Source organism: Cydia pomonella, chromosome 14 (genome assembly GCF_033807575.1).
Source record: "Cydia pomonella isolate Wapato2018A chromosome 14, ilCydPomo1, whole genome shotgun sequence".
NCBI classification, from domain to species: domain Eukaryota; kingdom Metazoa; phylum Arthropoda; class Insecta; order Lepidoptera; family Tortricidae; genus Cydia; species Cydia pomonella.
Window position 1 is genome coordinate 10,243,963 of NC_084716.1, and position 13,843 is coordinate 10,257,805.

At 38.7% G+C, this 13,843-nt stretch overlaps 1 protein-coding gene across 1 annotated transcript in view; it reads right to left on the reverse strand.

The window, feature by feature from the left end:
* The window catches only part of LOC133524884 (brain tumor protein), a 518,368-nt gene extending 505,457 nt beyond the window's left edge, over nt 1-12,911 (reverse strand). Inside the window, exon 1 of the mRNA XM_061861033.1 lies at nt 12,774-12,911. The gene's annotated coding sequence lies outside the window, so the exon portion shown is untranslated. The remainder of the gene's footprint in view (nt 1-12,773) is intronic.
* Nucleotides 12,912-13,843: the final 932 nt, after the last annotated feature.

Here is a 13,843-nt window from a genome sequence, read left to right on the forward strand (position 1 = left end):
AACAGCTTACATATTTATGTACCTAGTCCTAATAAAATGTCATTAGGTAGGTATTTTGGCATTATTGTAATAAAATCGTTTATAATTGTGAAATATTTTCATCTTGTTTAACATCGCTGACATGCAGTGACTTTCAATGTAGTCCGCATTTATTATGGTGCCTTACGGGCACCAAGAATGGTACCAGCACACTAGTGAGCACGTGAATGCGAACCAATCGTGCAGTCCAACGCAACTAGTTGCGACCAGTAGCGCGCGTGATGCAAACTCGCTGACTAAACTGACTCGCTGACTCCTGTTGTGCCATTCCACTGGTGCGCACCAAATGAGAATGAGTTGCGACCAATAGCGCTCGTGATGCAAACTCGCTGACTCCTGCTGTGCCATTCCACTGGTGCGTATCAAACGAGAATGAGTTGCGACCAATATTAGCGCTCGTGATGCAAACTCGCTGACTAAACTGACTCGCTGACTCCTGATGTGCTATTCCACTGGTGCGCACCAAACGAGAATGAGCTGCGACCAATAGCGCTCGTGATGCAAACTCGCTGACTAAACTGACTCGCTGACTCGTGTTATGCCATTCCACTTCCAGAAAATTATATGAACGGGCCTATCTTTACTTTTGAAATAGTTGGATGTCAAAGATTACCTACTTATTCTTGCCAAGAAAAGAAATTAGCACCACTGAAAATCTGATTACCACATATTGTTCGCCTTTACTATCTGGGAGCATGGCAGTGCCCCCGCCAAGTCAAGCAAAAAAGTGGTACGGCCGTACCATCCTTTTCTCGAAGCAATTCAGGCAATTTTCGACCCCCCTATAAATTCATTGTGGATAAAACTAGAAGCCTGAATTTTCAGTAACCAAGCAGGCTTTGTATAAACACAGTATATTTCAAATTTCATTTAATTTGAACCCGTAGTTTAAGAATTATAACTAGTCAAACTTTCTTAATTTTGTCACTCACTAACTGACTGACCGACCATCAAAACTCTAAGGCACTTCTAGCAGACATAGGAGCTTCAAATTCAGAATGCAATTAGTGTTTAGTATATAGATAAGGAAAAATATTTTTTTTTGCATGATATTTGGGAATGTGAAAACACAATGTATCTCACAAATAAGTAATAAATATTATATTACATTAGATTGTTTAGTGCGATTGCCAAATAAATCTATTTATTAAAAAACATAAAAGATTTTTAATATTAATATGGTCACTATAAGATGTTGTCAGGTTAGCTAATTACGAAATAACTTAAGACAGAAGGTGCCTTAAGTAGGGACTGAATAAATTAACCGACATGGATCTAACTACTTGCTTTGCAATTGCGAAACTTGTTTTTTTACAAGTTATGTTTTTGATGGCATAATTGGCATACAATAGTCTGGAAATGTTTACATCGATGAATTTAACTTCAAGATCAAGTTCTTTACGTGTACATTACTTATTTCATTTAAATAGATAATAGCCGTGCTTTTTCGAGCTACAATATCGTGAATAAAAATGTTTTACGATTAAAGAAAGTCAAAAGCAATATCGCTCTGACGCGCAAAAATCAAATAATTTTACAGCTAAATATTCGCCCAAGATTTATCTTGACAAGCATAAAAATCTACAAGCACCCTAACACTAAACTTGTAAATGATGAATGGAGGAATCAATTATCTGAGGGACATTTGATTCTAATTGAATTTTATTAGGCCATTGTCAATCGGAAAGGAAAAAGTTAAAGAAATTTTTGGATTAACTTACCTATCACAAGGTATTACATTGAATTTGCGATTTTACTAAAACTTGATATGGTTTAAAATTGCACTGAGCGTATAATCGTTTTAAAAGTGTGCCACAAATATAGAAAACTCTTATCTCGAAAAGCTCTGAAATTAGAAATACGATTTCATTAAAAGTAGACAGGGTTGGAAACAAAGAGCTTTCAAACGTTTTTTACAGGGTGATTATCAAATTACCAAAGATATTTATTTCGTTTTCAATTCGATATAAGGATAATTTAATGAGGGCAATTTAATTTCGTCGCTAGGGGCGTTAATATTGACGGAGGTATTTCAAATTGTCAAATGCATAGAACTTTTGGGGATCACAAGATTTTTTATCGCGAATTTTCACTCTTTATTCATAATTCTGTTAAATATTTTTCCATCTGTGATGAATCATGGTAAGCAAGACATAGTTAAATAAATGTTAGTGGTTAAAAAAAAAGTGCCAACTAAAATATATGCAAAAATAATCAGGTTGAAAAAACGGCAAACTTATACGTTTGAATAACTTTGTGTTTATTAGAATGTATTTTTAGAATTATATTCCAATGCAATGAGAAGATAACAGACAAGATTAATGAAGTCTGAACGAATTTTAATCTGGTGTCAAGAGTTAATGTACTAAAAAACATTTAATACATGAATTATAAATAATTACAACATAATATTGTACAGAAACAGTAGATTGAAATAAAATGAATACAGAAATAAAATAAAAATACCCCAGAAACTATTAGCCCCGTCAAAAATTAACTTTTAAGCCCCGAACTGTTCCCTACCTGGCCCAAACGTTCCAAATATGCCAGCTGCGTTGCCACGCTGAATGGCTAAGGATATTTGTTGGACCAGATAAGATCCAGCCCGGGGGTCGCAGCCTCTGTCCCTCAACCGGCGTCCAATATCTCTAACCAGCTTCTTGGCCTCGGCGCACCATGGCCCAGCCGTCTCGACAGCGACTGGAATAAAGTCATACACTGGTCCGAGGTTGGCGTATTTCCCGTGTTTAAACTTAGCAGCCGCCTCAGCCGCTGCACCTGCCTTCTTACTTGTGTGGCTGATATGAGTGGGAGCAAAAGTACACACACATGTGGCATCCCATAGCAGGCTCCGACCTTTTGCCCACGGGACCAGTGTTAGACCGTCTGGCCTTTTGCCATCTGTACGGCTTAAACCAGGGGGTTCCAAAATACAGGGTATGTTTGCCGAGACCAAGGCGCGTCGAATCAGCTCATTAATAGCTTGGTGCCTAGGTATTCGTCCCACACACCGCACACAACTGAGACCGTGGTGCCCATTAAATTCGACCATTGCTCCACAAGGACATCTGTGGGGCTCACATACCTTACTTCCAAGCCGTAAGGCAACGCTCACCCTCACAGTGTCATTATCTAGCAACGTTCCTAAGTGGGGCGATGGCAACGCGTCTAGCCAAGCCCCTGACTCGGGCTCCGCAACAGCCTTCAATCGTGCCGCATCTGCCCCAAGAGCGCCGTCCAACAAACTCGTATGTATATTTTTACAGATAATGTCGTCCCAAAGCCTTTGTGATGCAAGATTCTCCGGTTGAAAACCTTCTGGAGAGCGAAAAGACCACTCAACTAGCGCCTCACGAACAAACGGAACGTAGATACTGCCACCATCTAAACATAACATTTTAGCGACAAGTACCGACGACGCGTGAGCCGAGGCAAGAAAAGCGATAACCCCGACATCCTGCATGGCACGGACTCCTACACCCCCATAACGAATGGGAAGTGTTGCCTGCCTCCACTGAACCTCATCGAAGTGTACGTTCAAGATGGATTCGAGGCCCCGCCTGAGTACACCGTCGAAGTCACTGACATCTTGCCTAAAAAACCAAGTAGGCGCCGTCCTTAGTGTATACATTATGCGTGGCATCGCAAAACAATTGCGTAACAGAACCAGAGCCACATGCGCCGACAACTGATTTAATAGCTGTAAGGAAGAGTCCAGCGCCGTCGTCTTCGCCTGGAGCACCGAGCTCACCCCGTTAGGGAAAATTGGAGCTCCAAGGAGACAAAATGTTGACTTGTTAAGTAACCTGATGCCGGGCAACACTGACTCAAAATCTGATAGGGAAGTGTGCGTTAAGGAGCCGCAAGGAAACAGCTCACACTTCGAGGAATTAATTTCCAAACCGAGGGACCGCAACGCCGGCAAGAGCCTAGCGATATCATCAAGGACGGCTCCAGAACCACCTCCTATAGTGCCATCGTCGAGATACCAAACATTCAAGGGTGATTCCAAAGCCGTGATTGCACTCTGCATTGCTAGGCAAAAAACGAGAGGGCCCAAAGGGTCGCCTTGCTGAGCACCGACCTGCGAAGCGATCTCACTGCCATCATAAAAAAGGTTGCTAGGGGAAGAATAACACTGAAACAGGAAAGGGTATAGTGACGGAGTGTGATTTTTAACTTCTTTTAAGATTACATCCCTTTCAACAGTGTTAAAGGCATTCTTTATATCCAATTTTACAATGACTATGTTCGTGCGCCATGGCAAAATGCCTAGTTGCATGGATCGCTGATTCACATCCCAACGGCGTACCAAAACCCACTTGACATGGTTGAAGGAAGGTTGCCATCTCATCCCTAACAGCACGACAACCCAACTTGGCAACCAGTCGCCTAATCGTGGTCCCAATGGCTATTGGCCTAATTCCCCCATCCTTTTTTTCCAAAGCACATAGAGATGCTCCATAAAGATAGGGACTAACCTGGGGATTAAGCATGCCGCGTAGAAGAAAGTTGGATAGCTTAGTCAGCGACTCGAGTAATCTAGGCCCATTATCCCCAGCACAATGAGAGGTGAGCTCCTTAAAATGTTGAGGCCGAAGACCATCTAAGCCAGAAGCGGAACCGCTGTAAAAGGACCCAATGGCATTAGTTACGTCTGGTACTGAGACCGTGAGGAACGGGGTGGTCAAATCTGGCTCAGGTGGGAACACCAGCGGTCTGGATGGCGGAGGATGCTTGTCCATTAAAGCCCTTAAAGTTTCAGCATTAGATGGAGCCAGAGTTGAGTCCGACAACAAGATACGAACTGCACCCCTCAGATCACCATCGTGGACCTTGGCTTCTATTGTACGGCAAACTGACCGTGGCTTTTGATTAGCTTCGTCTGTAAAATACATATTAAATCTATCTATATTTTCCTTGACCTGCGAGGTCAAAGACTTGCCAGCGCCTCCCCCAGGAACCCTCAAAGCTGTAAAAGCAAATGAGAGAAGCGCAAACCAGTCCCTGACCTCGTTTGATCGCAGACAGGCCTCTATTAATGCGGATAGTTTGCCGGCAGCGAGATTTCGGGCTCCCTTTGGAATGTGTTTTAGCACTCTGATATGCCTCTTTAACGTCGGGAGACTGTCAAGCCCAGCATCACTCGAGCCTGTGACAGACGCAATCCTTACAGGGGAATCGGCGTGCACGTCCTTATGGCACCGACTAATATGCACATTAAGACCGCGGGGGGCTACATATAACTTAGACAGGCCAGGGCAGTGGGGACAGGGAACTTTAACGGGGCTTTTCATTATAATCAAACTGATACAATATCGTTCGTAACTAAAGACACTAATAAAAAGATACTAAAATAATAACTTATGGATACTATTTTACACACAATACAACACAGAAAACGACTTAATAGTACAGTACCTATCTAAGAAATTAATAAAAAGGATATAAAAAGAGTCAACGTAAGGAAATACGGCGGGCCGATCCAACTTCTGGCATCCATCATACCATCATCATAGCGCAAATTTCAGCACTCTCGGTCATAGAACGGCATGCTCGTCTTATTAGATCACAACATTATTTACACAATAGCATTACAAAAATTGGTCGAACACACGAAAAATAGTTGTTTACAAACATTGAATTTTTTCCTTGACACATGTCACATTGGCCGGGTGCGCTGCCTCGCACCATATGTAGTGGCCCGGGCTGCGGTCTACGCAGAGAAAAACCTTTCCTGACTCGTTCTTTTAGCACTTTTATAGGTGGAGTCGTAAAATATAAATTCGTAGGATAATATTTCCAATATTCCCGAGGCAGAGCAATTTAGATGCCTGTTTATCTGTTGCTAGGAGATATAAATAGAGATAGAGAGTTAATAGAATGTATTGATTTCTTAAAAATAAGCATTGCAAAATTGTGATCTATTTTCCTGGACCTACATCGACAGTAAACTGGTAAGCACAAAAACGATAGCCCTTAATAATTTTACTGTTTTTCTTGTCATGAACAGAGTGTTTCAGTAACTGCCCGATTCGAAGAATGATTAAGATACGTTTAAGATCTTGGAAAAATCTCTAAAAAAATGATAACTAAACGACATGCCAAAATTGACGTTTATATTTATTCCGCTGTGATCCCAATAAGATCTATCTACGATATTTATATCGTCAAAGTGACATTGGTTGCCCGAATAAAGCTTCTTGCTTCTGTCAATTATACGACATACAAACGATATCTAAATGAGAACTTATCGTTTTCGTATATCATTCTTCGAATCGGGCCGTGAATGAGTAATTGCGCCACATTTCTACACATTGCGGTATCGCATTATTGCAATACGGATAGAGATACATATAGACATAAAGGTCATGTGGTGAAAATCGGCATACTTATTCAAATGTGTGGAAAAGACCGTCACATAAGGGAAGCATAGTCGTATCTGACGATCTTTCTCGCCCAGTGGTAGTGACCCTGCCTATGAAGCCGATAGTTCTGGGTTCAAATCTCGGTAAGGGCATTTATTTGTGTAATGAGCACGGATATTTGTACCTGATAAGTCTTGGATGTTTTCTGTATATTTAAATGTTTATATATTTTATTTATATCGTTGTCTGCCCCACCCACACGTAAGCCTTCTTGAGCTTACTATGGGGCTTAATCACATTGTGTAATAATGTCCTATAACATTTATTTATTTATTCGTGTTGTTCTCGTACGGTATTCAGACACATTCAGAGACTTTGTGTTCCGGCAACTGTCTGGAACTGGAATATTGGTACAATTGCAAGAGTAAAAAGAACGAATGACCTTGACCTTAAACGGTCTTAACCACATTGACCTTTTCGTAACTAACTGCTACCCGCATTTCGTCTGCGTGGGATGTCGATATCTACGGGCTACAGACTCGGGCCTCAAACTACATATCTCTGTACAAAATTTCTTCTAAGTCAGTTCAGCGGTTGAAGCGTGAAGAGGTAACAAACAGCCTGAGCTACTTTCGCATTCATAATATTAATCGACATTTGTCATCATTTAATAGGTCAACAAGAAACCTAACCTAAAATCGGTTTTAGGGTAGGTTTCTTGCCTTTAACATTCTCAGGCAGAACCCAACAGACCGTAATTCTCAAAGTTTAACTGAACTCTAAACGTTGTTAAAGACTTTAAATGAAGGTAGATTACTATTCCATCCCCGTGCCAAGATTTCATTTTAACCGCCCTCATAAACGCTACAACAATAAAATTATAGCCGAGTGCCTCGAGCTATATTTTACGCTTCCTTAATTTAAAGCCAGAGTCACTTTAATTCTTATTTCCGGGAAATATAAAGCTTGGTACACATTCATGCATTTTTAAAAGTATCTTTTCTACATTTTTGATGGGAGAAGTATCCATAATTGAGTTTATTGATATAAGAACTGTCATTAAATTTTGCCTCCAGAATTCCGATGTCTGTACATGTCCACAAGATATTTGCCAGTTTAGAACGCAACAATTGCTTGGACTAACTTCGAACCTGTTAAAATAAATCACTTATTATAGTTTTGTTTGTTTAACTTTAAATTAGTCTTAAAGATACTGTAACGGAAACTTAAATCAGGCGGTGAATTAGGTATTTTTTTTAACAATAAGTTATTTGTTTCTAATATCGATATAGTCAACTACATCTTTATTATTAACTTCGAACTTTTTATAGTAAATAAGGCTCTCCATGGACTTAAATCACTGTTTATCGAAATTATATGTTACTTAGGTACTGATATGTTGGGTACGGGGTGCGGATTAATTTCATTGATGTGACGCGAAAAGTATAAGGAGTGAATGTAGAGAGATGTAAGATGAGAGGAAAGCCAAAAAAAAAAAAGTGGATGGACCGCGCGAAAGCAGGTAATTGATAAGATGATAAACGACAGCGACGTATGGAGTAAAAATGATACGCTGCGCCGATCCCAAGTGATTGGAAAAAGCTAAGCAAATAATGCTTGGGTACTGAGTAAATTGGTACTTACCTATATTAAAAAATATAAAAAAATTAAGGTGAAATTGGTAGTAGTGGTATTATAATAGTCACATTTAACACTAGAGTGTAGAGTAGTAGACTACTACAACTCTGTTTTGAAAAAAGGTTGAAAATAACAAAAATACTTTAATTAGACGCGTTAATCTGTCCCCACCTTAACTGTCGTGATACGAAAAATTTAAATTCCAAATATCCGATTCCATCCAATGGCAGCTATAATTTGGGCCAATCACGGCATCGCAATTTTCTATGCTGAGTGCCGAATCTGCATATGCAGTTTTCGGTGCTCCACAGTACAAATTTGGTTGTAAAAAGGGCTGTGTTAATATGGAATAGCGCTCGGATGAGACCTTTCGGTGTTAATGCAGATTTTTGTATGCAGATTACTTAGGAATAATGACGCTGGTTCAAGTTCCGTGTTCGAAACAATTGAATGTGGTGGCGATGTTACTTGTATTTAATATGCATGTATGTAGAAGTAATTTGTAGAAATAAATGGTATACATTAGTGTTAGGCTATACTCATACATAAACAGCACAAATACTACTAACATATTTATTTAATTACTAACGATTGAATCTGTTTTTGTTGATTATTTTCGCATACCTACTACCCATCTTTGTTACACTCGATGTTGATCATGAGATTGTCTCTTTCTCTTTTGGTGTGCAGGAGCTCGTTGACACATGCAGATTTCTCCCTGGCTTAGGTGAATGAAAGAGCAATCGCACAATTCAATTCAATTAATTTGATTATCGAGTTTTAATTTTGTACCTATCTGGAGTTATAATATCATAGGTAGGAATTAGTTACTTTAACTGCCACGGTTACGTCTAGATGGATGGATGTGTTGGGAATGAGTGGAAGAAGGTAACCCAAACTGCACACGATCGGAAGACGTTTCAAATATGTCAGCGTGAAGAAGAAGAAGAAGATGCCTCTTTTTAAACAAATCATTTTAATTGTACAGGCAAATAGGACCGATTCAAGCTCCAAAATTTTCCATGTAGATAGTCTAAACACACATTTCAGTTCTGTAGTTGTGAATTTTCGATTAAGTTTTATTTATTTTAACTTTAAATGGTAACACCCGCATACGACCTTAGAATACGCGAGCGCAAAAGCAAATTAGTTATAAGTAGCCATATTGAGACCTTTTCAGTAATTATGCTATTATTTGACATTCTATAATTATATAAAGATAAAGATAAAAAAAAAGATAAAAAGTTTCTTTATTGCATGTATAAAAACAAAAGTTACACAGAGATAACAGTAAGTATTAATAGTAATGCGCATAGCAGTGCGTTTACAGACATTGCAGAGGACCCCGCACTAGGCCAGGCCTGTATCGCGGGAGACCAGTTTACCATAATTGTGCCATGCCTTAATCTTCATAATATTTAAAAGAAAGTGATATAGGTATTTTTGCAAGCTTAGAACAGTGACTAAAATACTTCTTAAACTAAATTTCTTATACTAATTTTACAAGCAGAGCCTCCGTTTCATTGTATATTAAAGAAGAGAGCTAGGTAAATATAAGTTTTTTGGCATTTATTACACAGCTGTTAATTATTGAACTAAGCTGACTTGTTACTATGTTGTAAATAGTAGAGCCGACGGCATCGCCGAAGCGTCTACCAAAACCGGTGTTTACTCTAGGTACAGGCAGTTTAAAGACTCGTTTAGATACCAGGATGGCGTAGTTCTCCTTAGCTATTGCAGACTTATGCACTATAATGCAGATTTTATGAATAAAGATTTATTTATTTGACATTGTAATGAATTTATTTTGCTAGTTATATTTGATGATTTTTTTCCTACTTTACATTGTATATAATACATAGTTGATGATCATAATATAATTTAATATTACGAATGAAAAATATAAAAATAAAAATACTACGCGCGAAGTATCGGGATGAGCGCTGGTTTCGGGAAACAAGCAAGGACCGCATTTTTAGATTTTATTGTTTAACGATGCGATCTTAAGATTTTGGATTATTAAATGTTAGACAAATCGCTGTCTACGGCATAATCGCCTACGACGTAACTATTGACAGTTAAAATAATAACAAACAGTGAATCTTAAGTCATAATCGATTGAAAGATAATGATTTGCTTACAAATATATGCCTGATGTTATTACAATATTTCAATCGTATTTATAGAATTTATAGTCACTGTTAATCTGTTATAATATCCACTGAATGAACGTGTTTTTTAACAAAACTAGGCTCTATGTTACTGATGCACCAAAATCATAAGGCGATGCTATTTTTAATTAAAATAAATGATATATATACCTACTAAAGTACCATCTACTCTACAGTGTTCGCGGGAGACGCCATATCCCCTTTAGATCACGGAAGCTATAGTGCTTCGATGACGCGCACATTTGTCAAATCTAACCTTATATACTATGACAATAGAGTCAAGGCACGCGTGTTCGTAAATGACACTATCTATAGGCAATGCAAAAGCACATAAATAGTTAAATGATTAAATAAATACAACAAACTATCACCAAAAGTACAAACACATGTCGAGTTTTGTACTTGTTTTATTTTTTTGTCTATTTATTATCGCAGCGGGCGGTTGGGAACATTAATTGCATGCAAACATTACGCAAGTAAGTATAACGGGTTAGCACTGATTGACTAGCACGTTATTTTTTTGCGGATTAACAAATTACTCTTTTTGTATTAAGGTGCAGTAGGTTCAAAAAACTGAGTTTTTAAAAAGTCGTAGCGCTTTTTTTAATAAATAAATAAATATTATAGGACATTATAACACAAATTGATATAACACAAAGTCCCACAGTAAGCATAATAAGGCTTGTGTTGAGGGTACTTAGACAACGATATATATAATATATAAATATTTATAAATACTTAAATACATAGAAAACACCCATGACTCAGGAACAAAATATCCATGCTCATCACACGAATAAATGCCCTTACCAGGATTTGAACCCGGGACCATCAGCTTCGTAGGCAGGGTCACTAACCCACTAGGCCAAACCGTCAAACATCTTTTGCTCACAAAACGCAGCTTTTTTGGATCAAAACGGCTGCGATAAATTTAATTAGCAATCTTGAGACCTCTTCGAGGGACTGTATCGATGCGAATCCTGTGATTTTGACTTTTACTCGATAGAATAAAATCACGAATATGGATCTAAAATGCACTTTAAAAATGTGTAACAAACTATGCACAAAAGCTAATAATATGAAAAATCGGTAATATCATGTTTGAGGGTTCCCTTAAACGTCAAGCGATACGTTCGTATCGATTACTTTTTTTTATTTACAGGTACGTAGAATTTAAATTTAAAATGATATCCGCGCTCCCGGGCACGCACTTCCATGTCGTTCGAGCTTACGCTCAGGAATAGGGAGAGAAAAGCACGAACTTACTGGGCCTTAATAGTATTTGTCAATGTCATTCATCAGCTACTAGTGTCAACTGTCAAACATAAACATCTCCTATCGATCCCCTGAGCCGTAAAGTGCATTCCAGCTCAAGGGCGACGCCAGCTGATGGGCTGGGGGTTGGGGGGAACAGTTCATATAGCCGATGGGCAAGGGGAGGCGCATAGATATAGTTAGAAACGACTTTCAAGATAATAGCGTACTACCATCTTAAAGGCCGGCAATGCACTTACAGCCTGGTGATGCAAGTTTTCATGGGCAACGGTAATTGCATACTATCAGGCAAGTCGTCTGCACGTTTCCCTCTTAGTAATTATAATTCAGCCTATACACGTCCCACTGCTGGGCACAGGCCTCCTCTCATGCGCGAGGGGACTCGGGTTATAGCCCCACGCTAGCCCAATGCGAATTGGGAACTTCACATACACCTTTGAATTTCTTCGCAGATGTATGTAGGTTTCCACACGATGTTTTTCCTTCACCGAAAAGCTAGTGGTAAATATCAAATGATATTTCGTACATAAGTTCCGAAAAACTCATTAGTACGAGCCAGGATTTGAACCCGCGACCTCCGGATTGGAACTCGGCCTTCTTAATTACGTCATAAAAAATGCACACAGTCGTATCATAACGCATATCGCTTGCAGTTATCGGTGCGCGCGACAGTCTTTGCTGGTTGTGTCAGGACCTCCGATATCTCATTCCTCTGGCTATACCATTCGCAAATGCCCAGGAGATTCTGCTCAGCTGTTATGGTTGTAGATGGAACTTGGCTCGGGTTACGCAGTCACAAAAAATGAGATGTATATAAAGCGGCATCTCCTGGGAATTTGCGAATAGGCATGATCAGGGGAATGATATTTTGTAGTATGACCCAAAATCGGAATCTCATTAAGTATATATTGTGATTTGATATACCTATACTATGCCCTTCAATCTTTAGGAACAAGTAGGCGGAAATATCTTTAAATATATCGCAATATCACAAAGCTTTTAATTTATCTGACGTTCGTCTTAAGTAACACGACGTAGATTTGAATACGTCCGTGAAAGATACGAACTCACTTTGACACTTCCCAGTCCAACTTCCTTTAGGCTTTTTATAAATGTAAATTCCAGCATTCTCTCAGTTCGCGATTTTTCGGGATAATATTTCCGTAAAATGGCGGAAGCTCCTTTATTATCATGGCTTTCGAGGAAATTCCTCACAATAAGGCGCTAAACTTATTTCAGTATTATACCATCATGCATAATAAAAAAGAGAGCAAAATTCTACCTTGTTTTATATCTCCACGGTAAAATCCATGGCACAACACTAATCACTTCAAAGTGCACTCACATATGCCAAGGAATTTAAATTTCGATATTCGAACGATTTATAATTTCGAATAGGACGTTAGCACTGGCCGGTTTGCGTGTAGTTTGCGCGCGGCCGACGGCGACGATTTGAATGAACGATAAACGAGCGATTACTCGGTTAGTGGTGGGATCGATCGGTTATCGATGCTTACTGCATTGCTCAGTGATTTATAGTGCATTGTGCAACGCGGCTTATGTGGTCAGAGTTGTTAACAAGAGTCAAATATAACTCTTTCTGAAATTCCTTAAAATCTAACCCCTTTGCGGCAAAGTGTGACGAAAATGTATCTTTTTTCCTTTATTTTATATGTAATAATGTGTTTTTACTCTTATCTAAAAAGTTGTTTCCGTCAACGCAAAACATTAATTTGCCATGACCGTGTTTAATTTTATTTTATTTTTATACGTTATTTATTTACATAAGTACATAGGTAATTATTACAAACTCATACAAACAATTACGTACTTGCCGCAACCATCAATATGAAGTATTTATAGTAAAATAATCACAATGTCAAAGTTTAAATTCATTGGAAACTGTGTAATAAAATCACAAACATTGATAACGTGCAAACAATTTTATCTAAAAGGCGAATGGCCGTGGGCTTGCTATTGATTTAGTACAATAACAAACATTAGTAAACAAATTTAATAATTAGATAGTTATAATCGGTAAAAGTGACCTAACCTTTTTTTTGTGCCAGTAAATAACACGTGCGGTTTTACTTACAATAGACAAAGCCGCTGTGCACTACAACAAGAACGACTACAACCATTTGACCACCAAAGTTGTCTACAGACGCGCACTACCTTCCGGCATTACCATATCACAACAACATATATCCAACATACATTCAACCAATCCTACATGCGACTGAACAGAAAACTGTGTCGCCGAAATAAGTTTTAGGGTTTAAGATTTCATTATTGTATGTATGTTTGTTTGTAAGGTTAGGGGCCTTAGTTGCCTGATAATAAATTATATTT